We start from the raw sequence: 15,204 nt of genomic DNA on the forward strand, positions 1-15,204 counted from the left end.
GTATCGCTGAGGCACGCAAGCCTCCCCACCAACGGCAAGGTCCATGGTTCATGGGGGGCTGTATCCGTATCCGTAAGGAACGCAAAATGAGACCTATTTCTCCTGAATGAATGGGACGACGTAGGAACATCAGGGTTAATGTCCCATTGACGGTGACATCTCGAGGGACTTGATATAGGCTCAGATAAACAGCAGTGGTCCATGGAGCCGGCTGTGGCCCTGTTAAAGAGACCATCTCATTGTCATCTTAAGTGATTTAGCTAAACCTAAAGTTCAATCACCGAAATGGGAGTCCAATGCATTTACGACTGTACCACCATGCTCGATGAACACTGGACAAGAATCTGTGTGAGCAGTCTTCTTCGCAGTTCACATTTTCTATGAATTATCCCAATAAACCTTAGCATGCCATGTAGTTCCCAGTCTAAAGGTCCGCAGAAAATAGCGTCTAGACCTTTCATTACAGTTACTGACGCCAGGTACTGCACACGACGTAGTTAAGTAACACACTATCTTTTCGATAGTTGGCGATCATCACAAGTATGCTTAAACAGTTTTTGTCGACCTTCGAACCAACAGAGAGCAATCCTTCCTTGATAACTGTCTTTATATTCTGCTACTGTTACAATTACACTGGTGTCCAAAATTAAAGCAGTAAAGTGCAACTTCCCCGTCCTGTGTCTAAGTCATGATACAATCACGCAAACTGCCAACCACATGTCGGTACGACTGTGTTCAGCACGGAAGATGGCATACCATTCAACTGGGAACCACGCCGACAATGGCGTCAGGGCACCTACGAAAACAGTTTGCTGGGTAGCCCCACATCCACAATTGACACTGTCACAAACGATGCAGTATGGCACAGAGCAGACGCCTACCAGACTGTCTGCGGTGGAGGACCTAGAAAGAAACAAAGCAGGACAGTCGCATCTTATCCCTAAGTCCAGGGCAGGGCCTACCACGTGCGACTTCAGGAGAAAGGACCTTTATTTGGCTGAAAGGGCACGACGGTTCCAGGACGCTACTCTAGGCGGGTGTAAAATGAATGTGCGCAACGGAAAATAATAAACGCTAAAATGAAGATTTGGCCCTGTCTGACTACCCCCTGAAGCAGATCTTAGGATCTCAATTGTATAAATTACAATCTAAACATAAATGAATGATGAAGGCAACTAATCGTACTACATGATAAACGTTGTACCTTCTTATATATTTATTGTAGATTTAAAAAAAAACCTCATATTACAAAGTTTACATTTCCTAAGTAAAATTACTAATCAGTTGCTCAACTTCTGCTCCTTATTATGAGTGCGCGGTCTAATATCAATAACGCGAAATGACTGACATCATGTACGTGCCAAACACTAGAAGACACTACTTTCAAAGATGATCTACGGTGGTGTGGAACCTCAGTGGAAATAAATTAACGTGATCACAGCTGTTTAGCTTTTATAGCCCTAATAAGCCGAAGCAACTTGCGATATCACTGTAGGTACTGCGTCCGGTGCGTCGAAGTGATGGTTCTCGTACTCGTCTGCGACGATGGAAGAACTCCAGCCACAAATAAACACTAGGATGGCAGAAGGCGATCGTCTGACTAATATGCTCTAGTATTTTCCTCTCTGCGTTCTGTAGACGAGAAACGCGAACTCCCAGCCACAAGGAAGGAGTTCAGATAACGTCTCGACGTTAAGTATAGGCAGAGGAAGCGCTCTCAATTACTGAATGCTGCGTACTCAACGACGACTTCCAGCCCGGAGGTGAAGTCCAGAATCGTGTAGGTTCGCAACATTACAGTGCATAACTCTCCTGAGAGCAAAGACTGCAAGTCCGTCCGTAGCAACAAAGCTGATATCGAGCGACCGTCACACACGGGCGCTCACAACGGAAAACCTCGTCTCTCCACCGCTGGCTTCCCAGCAAGGCTCGGATCCCCACCCTCGTAACACAGAGCTGCTCTCATCTATTACTTTCCCCTCTTTTGGGGAGTGTGAGGGGGAGTTTGTAGCCTTTCGGCTTTTACTCCCCTGTGTACTTGTGTGTGTGATTATTTCTGTACTTTTTGGTGTCTGTGAAATGTGATGATTGTTCTGTGTGAGTCTGGTACTTGCCTGAGGTTTGGCGAGATAATTGTAGTAATTTGGGTAGGAGCAGGATTTGGGAATGGATATTGGGATTTTTCTCTTCGACTTAGTCGTCGAAGATCGTCATGGGGCAATTGTGTTTATCGCGGGACATGTCATACCGACCTAGGGAGTGGATGAGGGCGTTTCCCGACCTGGAAGTACCTTCATAGAAGGCCCTTGCCAGGTCTTGAAAACGCTCTCTCAGGAGTGGGATTTCAGCAGCGGCATGCAAATCGTCAATGGGGAATCCAAGAGGTAAACGCAGTGCCCTCCTGAGGGCGCGGTTCTGCAGCCTCTGGAGTTTGTCGAGGTGCTGCTTCGCCGCGTATCCCCAGACAGGACACGCGTATTCCATGACTGGCCGGATCAGGGCCTGGTATACGTTCACTCCTACTGAGCAGGAAAGGGAGCTGGATGAGTCGAGGATTGGGTACAGGATGGACATTCTGGCGCAGACCTTCCTATGGACCTCGTCTATGTGGGGTTTCCACGTAAGACGAGAGTCCAAGGTTACGCCAAGATACTCGGCGGTTCTGCGCCAGGGGAGTTGGGTTCCGTTTAGGTGAAGGCGGAGGGGTGTGGGGCGTTGAGGCGGTTCGCGCCTTCCGAGCCTACGGGTAATCAGCATAGCCTGCGTCTTTTCGGAATTGATGGTGATTCGCCAGCGACGGGCCCAAGTTTCTGTGTCATCTAGAACCCTTTGTAGCCTACGGATGACCAGGTCCTTGTTCGCGTTTCTTGTGTAGAAGGCTGTATCGTCAGCGTAGTGAGCGGTGTGCACCAGGGGGGCCGTTGGTGTGTCCGCAGTGTACAGGCTGTACAAAACGGGCCCCAGGACCGATCCCTGTAGCACCCCAGCACGAATACGCCTCTTGGTGGAGGTGGCTGTTTCTACTTTGACAGAGAAAGTAACACAGAAGGCGAATCACATTCTCGTAACCACGGAATATTCTCCCTCTCTACAGATTCTTCCGAACGCCGACCAACCATATTTTAGTCTTTTGTCGTCCAGCGCGGAAAGTTTGCGAGGAAAAACCTATACTAATACAATGGTACGATTCTGAGTAAAACTCCTTGGAAATAACCCAGCCGCTTCTTCATTCCTCTCACCTGCGTCCAAGATTTTCAGCGTTCGGAAGTATTATCCGGTTATCCTTCCGGCCCCTACTACAACAGCGGCCGGCCGTCACCCTATTGTGCTCCAGAGTTCAGGTGCCACGACGTCTGTCTAGCTACTTCCTGTGTTTAAGCAGGGCCAAAACCTGTGCGGGCCGTTTTTGTAATACAGTTAGTCCGACACCTTTCATGCAATAAACTTTAACAATTGTTTACAAGAGGTACGTGCCAATGTCAGTCTCCTTTATATATTCATATATACGATGTACAACCTATCACATGATACCTAATCGTGTTTGTGGATCACAGCAAAGTATGTGGATGAGTTCTTGTAAAGTGCGAAATTATAGCCACCTTACACGGTACCGCCTAAGCACTGCTCGGCAACTGGCATGTGAGCTTTCAGCATCCGCTGGAAGTGTTATATTGAGGCAAACGGTTTGTAGAAGGCTTCAGCAGAAATGCCTTTATTTTCAGAGACCTGCTGTTTGTCTACTCTTGACACGTCTTCACAGAGAGGAACGTCTAGAGTCATCAACATGCCACCTGGGGGCCAATGTTGTTTCCACGGGTGAATCCCGATTTAGTCTGGAGAATGATTCTCGATGGAATCGCATCTGGAGGGAACGTGTAACATGATTTCGGGACCCAAACAGTGTGGAAAGAGACCGATATCGAGGAGGATCCTTAATGATGTGGGCAGGGATTATGTTCGCCACTCGAGTCCATCCTCATGAAGTTGTACAGGTGAATCGGCAAGGTTAAACCGCTGTTAGATATCGTGACAGATTTTGGCACCTCATCTGCGGTTGTTGGTGCTGTGAGCCCAGACTTCTTATAGATGGACAAAAATGCTCGACCTAATACAACGCAGATGGTTGATGTTTTCTTGGAAATGGGACACATGGCACACATACTCGGTCTCTCGGTTTGGACCCCATAGAGCATGTCTGGGGTGCACTAGAGAGACGGCTTGGGTCACGGCAGCATCCACTAGCCACTCTCAGAGACTGCGAGCAGCTCTGCAGGAAGAATGGCCGTTATTGCCTCAACATAAGACTGATGACGTCATTCACAGCATGCCCCGTCGTCGTGAGGCCTGTATTGCTGCCAGAGGTGGTCAAACTCGATGCTGAACACATTAACCAGTTGTCGGAATGTGTGTGCAAATCCGTTAAGCTGGAAAAACGAAGAGCATTTTTGTCGACCGTTATGAATATTACGATTGTTTACTTTCTGTATGCTTTACATCGTTTGTACTTTACTATCATCTGTTTTTACTGTTTTCTGGCAAAATAAAAGCAACCTTGCAAAATTTCTGTTTTTTGCTTTAATTTTGGACATCAGTGTATGTAGGTAACCGTATCGGCCGAACACTAAGTGAGAGAGATTCGTACGTTATTTACGAAGGCTAATCGGAAAGAATCATGGAAAAGGGTTGTATACATGGAAGAACCCTGGAGATACTAAAAGGTATCAGATAGATTATATAATGGTAAGACACATATTTAGAAATGAGGTTTTAAATTGTAAGACATTTCCAGGTGCAGATGTGGACTCTGACCACAATCTATTGGTTATGAACTGTAGATTACAACTGAAGAAACTACAAAAAGGTGGGAATTTAAGGAGATGGGACCTGGACAACCTGAAAGAACCAGAGGTTGTACAGAGTTTCAGGGAGACCATAAGGGAATAATTCACAGGACTGGGGAAAAGAAATACAGTAGAAGGAGAGTGGGTAGCTTTGAGGTATGAAATAGTGAAGGCAGCAGAGGATCAAACAGGTAAAAAGACGAGCGCTAGTAGAAATCCTTGGGTAATAGAAGAAATATTGAATTTAATTGATGAAAGGAGAAAAATAAAAATTCAGTAAATGAAGCAGGCAAAAAGGAATACAAACGTCTCAAAAATGATATCGACAGAAAGCGCAAAATGGCTAAGCAGGGATGGCTAGAGGACAAATGTAAGGATGTAGAGGCTTATCTCACAAGGGGTAACGTAGATACTGCCTACTGGGAAATTAAAGAGACCTTTGGAGAAAAGAGAACCACTTGTATGAATATCAAGAGCTCTGATGGAAACCCAGTTCTAAGCAAAGAAGGGAAAGCAGAAAGGTGGGAGGAGTATATAGAGGGTCTATACAAGGGCGATGTACTTGAGGACAATATTATGGAAATGGAAGAAGATGTAAATGAAGATGAAATGCGAGATATGATACTGCGTGAAGAGCTTGACATGGCACTGAAAGACCTGAGTCGAAACAAGGCCCCCGGAGTAGACAACATTCCATTAGAACTACTGACAGCCTTGGAGAGCCAGTCCTGACAAAACTTTACGGTCTGGTGAGCAAGATGTATGAGACAGGCGAAATACCCTCAGACTTCATGAAGAATATAATAATTCCAATCCCAAAGAAAGCAGGTGTTGACAGATGTGAAAATTACCGAACTATCAGTTTAATAATTCACAGCTGCAAAATACTAACGTGAATTCTTTACAGACGAATGGAAAAACTGGTAGAAGCCGACCTCGGGGAAGATCAGTTTGGATTCCGTAGAAATGTTGGAACACGTGAGGCAATACTGACTGACCTTACGAACCCGGCCGCGGTGGTCAAGCGGTTCTAGGCGTTCAGTCAGGAACCGCGCGACTGCTACGGTCGCAGGTTAGAATCCTGCCTCGGGCATGGATGTGTGTGATGTCCTTAGGTTAGTTAGGTTTAAGTAGTTCTAAGTTCTAGGGGACTTATGACCACAGCTGTTGAGTCCCATAGTGCTCTGAGTCATTTTTTTGACCGTACGACTTATCTTAGAAGAGAGATTAAGGAAAGGCAAACCTACGTTTCTAGCATTTGCAGACCTAGAGAAAGCTTTTGACAATGTTGATTGGAATACTCTCTTTCAAATTCTGAAGGTGGCAGGGGTAAAATTGAGGGTGCGAAGGCTATTTACAATTTGTACAGAAACCAGATGGCAGTTATAAGAGTCGAGGGGTATGAAATGGAAGCAGTGGTTGGGAAGGGAGTGAGACAGGGTTGTAGCCTATCCCCGATGTTATTCAATCTGTATATTGAGCAAGCAATAAAGAAAACAAAAGAAAAGTTCGGAGTAGGTATTAAAATCCATGGAGAAGAAATAAAAACTTTGAGGTTCGCTGATGACATTGTAATTCTACAGGGTGTTTCAAAAATGACCGGTATATTTGAAACGGCAATAAAAACTAAACGAGCAGCGATAGAAATACACCGTTTGTTGCAATATGCTTGGGACAACAATACATTTTCAGGCAGACAAACTTTCGAAATTACAGTAGTTACAATTTTTAACAACAGATGGCGCTGCAAGTGATGTGAAAGATATAGAAGACAACGCAGTCTGTGGGTGTGCCATTCTGTACGTCGTCTTTCTGCTGTAAGCGTGTGCTGTTCACAACGTGCAAGTGTGCTGTAGACAACATGGTTTATTCCTTAGAACAGAGGATTTTTCTGGTGTTGGAATTCCACCACCTAGAGCACAGTGTTGTTGCAACAAGACGAAGTTTTCAGCGGAGGTTTAATGTAACCAAAGGACCGAAAAGCGATACAATAAAGGATCTGTCTGAAAAATTTCAACGGACTGGGAACGTGACGGATGAACGTGCTGGAAAGGTAGGGCGACCGCGTACGGCAACCACAGAGGGCAACGCGCAGCTAGTGCAGCAGGTGATCCAACAGCGGCCTCGGGTTTCCGTTCGCCGTGTTGCAGCTGCGGTCCAAATGACGCCAACGTCCACGTATCGTCTCGTGCGCCAGAGTTTACACCTCTATCCATACAAAATTCAAACGCGGCAACCCCTCAGCGCCGCTACCATTGCTGCACGAGAGACATTCTCTAATGATATAGTGCACAGGATTGATGATGGCGATATGCATGTGGGCAGCATTTGGTTTACTGACGAAGCTTATTTTTACCTGGACGGCTTCGTCAATAAACAGAACTGGCGCATATGGGGAACCGAAAAGCCCCATGTTGCAGTCCCATCGTCCCTGCATCCTCAAAAAGTACTGGTCTGGGCCGCCATTTCTTCCAAAGGAATCATTGGCCCATTTTTCAGATCCGAAACGATTACTGCATCTCGCTATCTGGACATTCTTCGTGAATTTGTGGCGGTACAAACTGCCTTAGACGACACTGCGAACACCTCGTGGTTTATGCAAGATGGTGCCCGGTCACATCGCACGACCGACGTCTTTAATTTCCTGAATGAATATTTCGATGATCGTGTGATTGCTTTGGGCTATCCGAAACATACAGGAGGCGGCGTGGATTGGCCTCCCTATTCGCCAGACATAAACCCCTGTGACTTCTTTCTGTGAGGACACGTGAAAGACCAGGTGTACCGCCGGAATCCAGAAACAATTGAACAGTTGAAGCAGTACATCTCATCTGCATGTGAGGCCATTCCGCCAGACACGTTGTCAAAGGTTTTGGGTAATTTCATTCAGAGACTACGTCATATTATTGCTACGCATGGTGGATATGTGGAAAATATCGTACTATAGAGTTTCCCAGACCGCAGCGCCATCTGTTGTTGACAATTGTAACTACTGTAATTTCGAAAGTTTATCTGCCTGAAAATGTACTGTTGTCCCAAGCATATTGCAACAAGCGGTGTATTTCTATAGCTGCTCGTTTAGTTTGTATTGCCGTTTCAAATATACCGGTCATTTTTGAAACACCCTGTATCAGAGACAGCAAGGGACTTGGAAGAGTAGTTGAACGGAATGGACATTGTCTAGAAAGGAGGGTATAAGATGAAAATCAACAAAAGCAAAACGAGGATAATGGAATGTAGTCGAATTAAGTCGGGTGATGCTGAGGGAATTAGATTAGGAAATGAGACACTTAAAGTAATAAAGGAGTTTTGCTATTTGGAGAGCGAAATAACTGATGATGGTCGAAGTAGAGAGGATATAAAATGTAGACTGGCAGTGGCAAGGAAAGCGTTTCTGAAGAAGAAAAATTTGTTAACATCGGGTATAGATTTAAATGTCAGGAAGTCATTTCTGAAAGTATTTGTGCAGAGTGTAGCCATGTATGGAAGTGAAACGTGGACGATAAATAGTTTAGACAAGAAGAGAGTAGAAGCTTTCGAAATGAGGTGCTACAGAAGAATGCTGAAGATTAGATGGGTAGATCACATAACTAATGAGGAGGTATTCAATAGAATTGGGGAGAAGAGGAGCTTGTGGCACAACTTGACTAGAAGAATGGATCGGTTGGTAGGACGTGTTCTGAGACATCGAGGGATCACCAATTTAGTATTGGAAGGCAGCGTGGAGGGTAAAAATCGTAGAGGGAGACCAAGAGATGAATACACTAAGCAGATTCAGAAGGATGTAGGCTGCAGTAGGTACTGGGAGATGAAGAAGCTTGCACAGGATAGAGGAGCATGGAAAGCTGCATCAAACCAGTCTCTGGACTGAAAACCACAACAACAACAACAATCGGAAAGTAGTGAGCCAGGCGAAGTGGCCGTGCGGTTAAAGGCGCTGCAGTCTGGAACCGCAAGACCGCTACGGTCGCAGGTTCGAATCCTGCCTCGGGCATGGATGTTTGTGATGTCCTTAGGTTAGTTAGGTTTAACTAGTTCTAAGTTCTAGGGGACTAATGACCTCAGCAGTTGAGTCCCATAGTGCTCAGAGCCATTTGAACCATTTTGAAAGTAGTGACTCCTGTTTTCCTCTCCTCCGTTAAGTGAGTAGTGTAGTAAACACAAGTTTGGCGCACTTCCGCAAAACTTGGACAGCCCATTCTGGTAACAACGTCCTGTATCAAGAGATGGCAGAGCTATGTAAGTTAAGAAAATGGTCGACATAGGTGCACGTATAAGACGGTGTTCAGTGTCTGAATTCGTTACTACAAAAGGTGAAACGCCTAACTGCTTTCACGGAAGGCTGAGAAAGGTGCACGGAGATGCTAGGGTGCGCGCCAGTACCATGAGACGGCGGGCTCGTCGCTGTACAGAACCTCAAGGGCGATCACAGTTGGCTGACGCAACGCTGACTGCAGCGACTTCGCATAGTAGCCGGCGTGTCGACCGTCTCATCCGTGACGACCTCCAGTCAACAACAGATGAAATGAGTCCCCAGTTACTCATCCGTAAAAGATGTCTAATGGTCATTATTGAAAAACTAGTTTCCATCAAGAACAGTGCACGCTGGGTACCGAAAATGTTGACCGACCAAAATGCAGAGGCAAAGAAAGCAATCGTACCCAGACTGTTGCACGTCCATCTGTTCGGCGTGCTCAAAGAACCTCATCGATGGCTTCGGTTCGAAGACGCAGAGACCTTGACAAATTGTGAGCGCCAATGGCTAAGGAAGCAGACCCACGACTTTTAGGTCAAATTTCAAGATGGGGATAAAATTGTGGACAAAGATGGTTATTATACTGAAAAGTGACAAATTATGTTGTAGCTATTGCTCTATAAAAGATTTACTTTTCTTATAAAATAAGATAAAAAGGTGTAGAATTGCTTTCTGATTGGCTCTCCTACTACGTTAGCAGGCAACTCACCTTCTAGTTCATGGATGCTGTTTTAGGTAGCTATGACAACCTCACTCCAGCGTCTCTGGCATGTAAGTCAGAGCGTGTTCCAGCTTGACGCTGCCCATCTCAAAGGTCAGACTATCGGACAAATTTCATCAAATGGTTGTAACGTCGCAGCTGCTGCAAAAACAGTTCGTTTGCTGTATTATTTTTTTCCTTCCTTTTTTTTTATTACGCCTTGTACGTTTTACTTAAAAATGTAAAGCTTGCAGGAGGCTAGAAGATCTCAAAGCGCACCACTATTAAGATAATGCAATTAGAGATCTCTCGACTATCTTGTATGTTGTGTAGTTCTGTGATCGACATGTGATTGTACGCCACATAATGTGAAAAAGTAATATTGAAGAACTTCGCAAATATAACAAAACTGACGTCGTAACGAAAAAAAAATGTTATCACAGAAAAATCACAAAGACTATGTAATCAACTAATATGATTTGCGAGTGTTATTGTAATCTCTGTTCCTTTTGAAAAAGGATCGCACTCACTTCCCTTTTGTTTCTTGGTAGTGTGAGAAGCCATTTTGTGACGGGGCACGAAAACGTGTAAGTGTCATGTAATATTTAGTCTAAATATAATCAAATGTTACTTAAAAGTATCGCAAATGTTTTACTGTAACAGATCCAATATTCATGAAGTGAATGACTTAAATGCTTTATGCAAATTTTATAGGGGAACATTGGTGTAGAGGTCAACGGCATTGTTCTAAATGATAACGCCCCAGAGTTAATATTTTAATATCTGCTAATTTTGACAAAAATAAATGTAAATGTAGGAGGATTCTCTTGATTAGCGATTCTACTTTTGAAACAGTAAAAGCGATCAGTTTTTCCAACATTGAATCATCTTTAAGAAAACTGACTTTAATGGAAATTGCGACAGTCTTTTCAGCGTAGCAATTTCACTTAATTAAAACAAATATTAAACAAAAATCAAATGTGGCACTTGTATATCTGGTACTTTGTGTGTGGTGTCTTTTAATATAACCACATCGTGTCGGGCAAACTAGCTGCGAGAAGTACCACAACTAAGTCACTCACCTAAATAATTATCCAGTAGTGAATAATACTAACTCCAACTATTCATAACGTATAACTACCAATACATAAAAAAGAACCACCACAAACAGACCATCTAGACCAGTTGTGAAGCTACTGCTCGCATCAAGAATTCGAGCGACCTGCGGTTCCCAGCCGGATTTTATAATATATATATGCATCTGGTGACTTAGCAGCCGAAGCAGATAACTTCAGCTAAAGTTGAGCTAGTTTTCCCGTTAAGTAGCAAAAATACTTACAGAGAGAGTAATATTATAAAAAGTGTTCAATGTTAAGTGACGTTAGCCGGACAGAGTGGCCGAGCGGTTCTAGGCGCTTCAGTGTGGAAATACGCGACCGCTACGGTCGCAGGTTCGAATCCTGCCTCTGGCATGGATATGTGTGATGTCCTTAGGTTAGTTAGGTTTAAGCAGTTCTAAGTTCTAGGGGACTGATGGATGACCTTAGCTGTTAAGTCCCATAGTGCTCAGAGCCATTTGAACCATTTTTAAGGGACGTTGGGGTATTTCACCGTGAGATAAGTGAAGTTGCCTCTTACCTCACAGGCAGAGTGGTAAGTAGTGTGGCCGCTGTGGGATTACGGGATGTGACAGGGCGGGTAATTTATAGTTTCTCTCCCAGTGCTGCCAACATACTGGCGCACGCATGCTACCACATAAATTTTGATTCGGAAGTAACATGAATGCGTGAATGCGCATTACAGAGAGAATCATCTTCAAATGCGGTTCTCAGGTCTATTTGTACAAAGGAACATTAAATTAATTATCGGAGTTGTAATGCAACAAAATGAGTAGCAAAACAATCTTAAAAACTTTTAGTAAATGTTTGTAATCGTGTCCCATATTGCATAATGCATTTAAATATAATTTCAGTTGCCGTTATTAATCAATTAATCATAGGCTGATACGGACAACACAACACTTCGTCACAGCTTTGGGGTCTCTGAGGGTGGCAGCATTTTGAAGCCAGAACAGTCGACACGAAGTGTTCCTAATGCTGCCGACTTTTAACGGTCAATGCTTTGGGGCAGTCTGCACACTTGCTACAGGTGGCCTATTGCAGACTCATGACGTACTAACATATATGGGTTACCAATTAATAGTAAAACGGGTACACGTGCGGTCCGAGGTGCCTGCCCAAAATGTGAGTACCGGCTCTTGAGCAAAAAAGTTCAACGACCGCTAATCTAGACGCATTCTTGAGTCCGTCCTGATTCATGGAGTTACTGATCCGTCTCTCAAGACTTCGCGCTTCTTCCTTTAGCTTCAGTCACACGTCGCAGGCACCGTGTAGTGTACGCCGAGGGATCCTCGGTATTGAATTATGTGCATCCCTTTCCACTGCCTTCACACATTCCTTACGGCAGTAGAGAACACGTGTATGCTGTTCAACATGAACTAATCGCTCTTATCTTATCATTACGGTCTCTGGGTGATATTATGTTGACTGAAACTGGAATCTGTTGATAAGACGGGTACTCTAAATATTAAGAGCAGGCATTCTCATGCTATACAATATCACTCTCCTAGGCTAGTCAGTTCCTTAACCGCTCGTTCATATCGAGTAATAAATCACGCATGCATTTCACCATTTTCAATTTCTGCAACAGTCTGGTTTTGTGGACTTCGCGATGCCTCGCACGTCCACTTTGAAAGTTACTTCTTACATGCAGAACTTAATTCTTCATATTATCTTCCCCATCAGTCCAAGTCCGGGGTTTATCCTCCCACACTACGCAACATTCACGTACACCGTCTAGATGGTACAACTACGAAACGCCACACTGCGATATCCAAACGACGTAAATAGCTCCCACGACCTATCAGTGACTATCAACAATACAATCGCCTTTGTACAAGTTAGTGGCAAAGCTTTTCATTTGCTTCTGTCTAAAGAGAGTTCCTAGGTGACATATCTAGAGCTAATCTTTCACAACTATCCTTATGAAAATTTTCAACTGATCTGAAAGATATCGCAAATAGTAGTGGCTTAGTCACACTTTGCGAAGAAATACCCGAGAAAGACTAATTGCTATAAAAACGTTGACATGCAGGTAATTAATATGAGTGATTCTCTTTAATTCAGACTTATTTCAGGTACTGGAACTTATTTCGGAGATAGTTCCTAAATATAGAGAGAAAGCATTCTCATCCGCATCACACAAGGATTCTAATGACCCTACGAAAAGAACTCAGACAACCGTTTTCGGAAACGTTATTTAGGCTGCACACAGTTGTTGTTCCTGTATGTTTTGTAATGTCATACATGGCAGGAAACGAAAGAGAATGATAACGCACCAGCAACACTCGTGATGCTTTGAATGTACAGTAATATACCGGCTCACGAGTTTCTGTCGATTGTGTGAATTAGGATGAAATCCATGGTACAGTTTTAAAAATAAGAAAAAAAAATGGTTCAAATGGCTCTGAGCACTATGCGACTTATCTTCTCAGGTATTCAGTCGCCTAGAACTTAGAACTAATTAAACCTAACTAACCTAAGGACATCACACACATCCATCCCCGAGGCAGGATTCGAACCTGCGACCGTAGCGGTTGATCGGTTCCAGACTGTAGCGCCTAGAATAGCACGGCCACTCAGGCCGGCGATAAGAAAAATTTCGGTAGAAAGTTAGGCTGTATTGATAATTATCCGTAGGAGATACGTCCCGCCTACCTATATACGCGATTTTAGTGGCTGAAGAGCTGACTTCAAAGGTAATATACACTGAAGAACCAAAGAAACTGGTACACACGCCTAATATCGTGTACGGCCCCAGCGAGCACTTAGAAGTGCCGCAACACGACGTGGAATGAACTCGACTGAAGTCTGAAGTAGTGCTCGAGGGAACTGACACCGACTCCTGCAGGGCTGTCAATAAATCCGTAAGAGTACGGGGTGGTGGAGATCTCTGCTGAACACGTTGAAAGACATCCCAGATATGCTCAATAATGTTCATGTCTGGGGTGTCTGGTGGCCAGCGGAAGTGTTTAAACTCAGGAGAGTGTTCCTGGAGCAATTCTGGATGTGTGGGGTGTCGTATTGTCCTGCTGGAATTGCCCAAGTCTGTCAGAATGCACAATGGACATGATCGGATTCAGGTGATCACACAGGATGCGTATGTCGTATCTAGACGTACCAGAGGTCCATTATCACTTCAACTGCACACGCCCCACACCGTTCCAAACCCTCCACCAGCTTGAACAGTCGCCTGCTGACATATAGGTTCCAGGGATTCATGAGGTTGGCTCCATACCTGTACACGTCCATCCGCTCGATACAATTTGAAACGAAACTCGTCCGAGCAGGCAACATGTTTACGGTCATCAACAGTCCAATGTTGACTAGCCCAGGTGAGGCGCAAAGGTTTGCGTCGTGCAGACATCAAGGGTACAGTAGTTGATTTGCTCCGGAAGCCCATATCGATGGTGTTTCTGTGAATGGTTCAGACGCTTATACTTGTTGATGGCCCAGCATTGAAATCTGCAGCAATTTGTGGAAAGGTAGCACTTCTGTCATGTTGAACGATTCTCTTCAGCCGTCGTTGGTCCCGTTCTTGCAGGATCTTTTTATGGCCACAGCGATGTCGAAGATTTGATGTTTTACAGCATTCCTGATATTCACGGTTCAATCGCAAAGTGGTCGCACGGGAAGAATCCCCACTTCATCGCTGCCTCGGAGATGTTGTACGCCATCGCTCGTTCACATATCTGCCCCTCTGAACATCTCTGTATTTGAATAGGCATGCCTATACCAGTTTTTTGGCGCTTTAGTGTATTTACATCTTGTAGATATAAGGATACTGGTGTTGAAAACGAGAGTGAGATTCAGGCAGATGGGAAACGAATTCAGCTGTGTTCTTGTTGGAAGATCCATTCGGCATTCGCTCGAGATGATTTAAATAAATAGAGGGAAACGTAAATATGGGTACTTAGAGGCACCTCCAGAATATAAAACACCAGTATCTCAAGTCAGTGATCACTTGTCTCGGTGTTAGATATTGCTGGTTTGGTAGGCGTCACTCCTTAACCGACTTCTAAGATAATTATGAAGGTGGTCAGCGTTTCCTAAGAGGAGAATAGCCACATAGTACAAGAGGCAGACGAGAAGACTGGCTATCCAGTGATGAGCAGACATAGAAACTCCTCTTCACAGATATTCAACTTTCCTTTCATGATAGACAGCTATAGTTTCCACAGTAAATGAAATGATGGCAAAAGATGTGCCATGTACGGAATAATTCTTTAACTAACACCATCCATCTGTAACTGACAAAATAAGTCAGGTTGAAATTCTTTTTGGTGGCCA

This window comes from Schistocerca americana, chromosome 7, assembly GCF_021461395.2.
Source record: "Schistocerca americana isolate TAMUIC-IGC-003095 chromosome 7, iqSchAmer2.1, whole genome shotgun sequence".
Taxonomy (NCBI): Eukaryota; Metazoa; Arthropoda; class Insecta; order Orthoptera; family Acrididae; genus Schistocerca; species Schistocerca americana.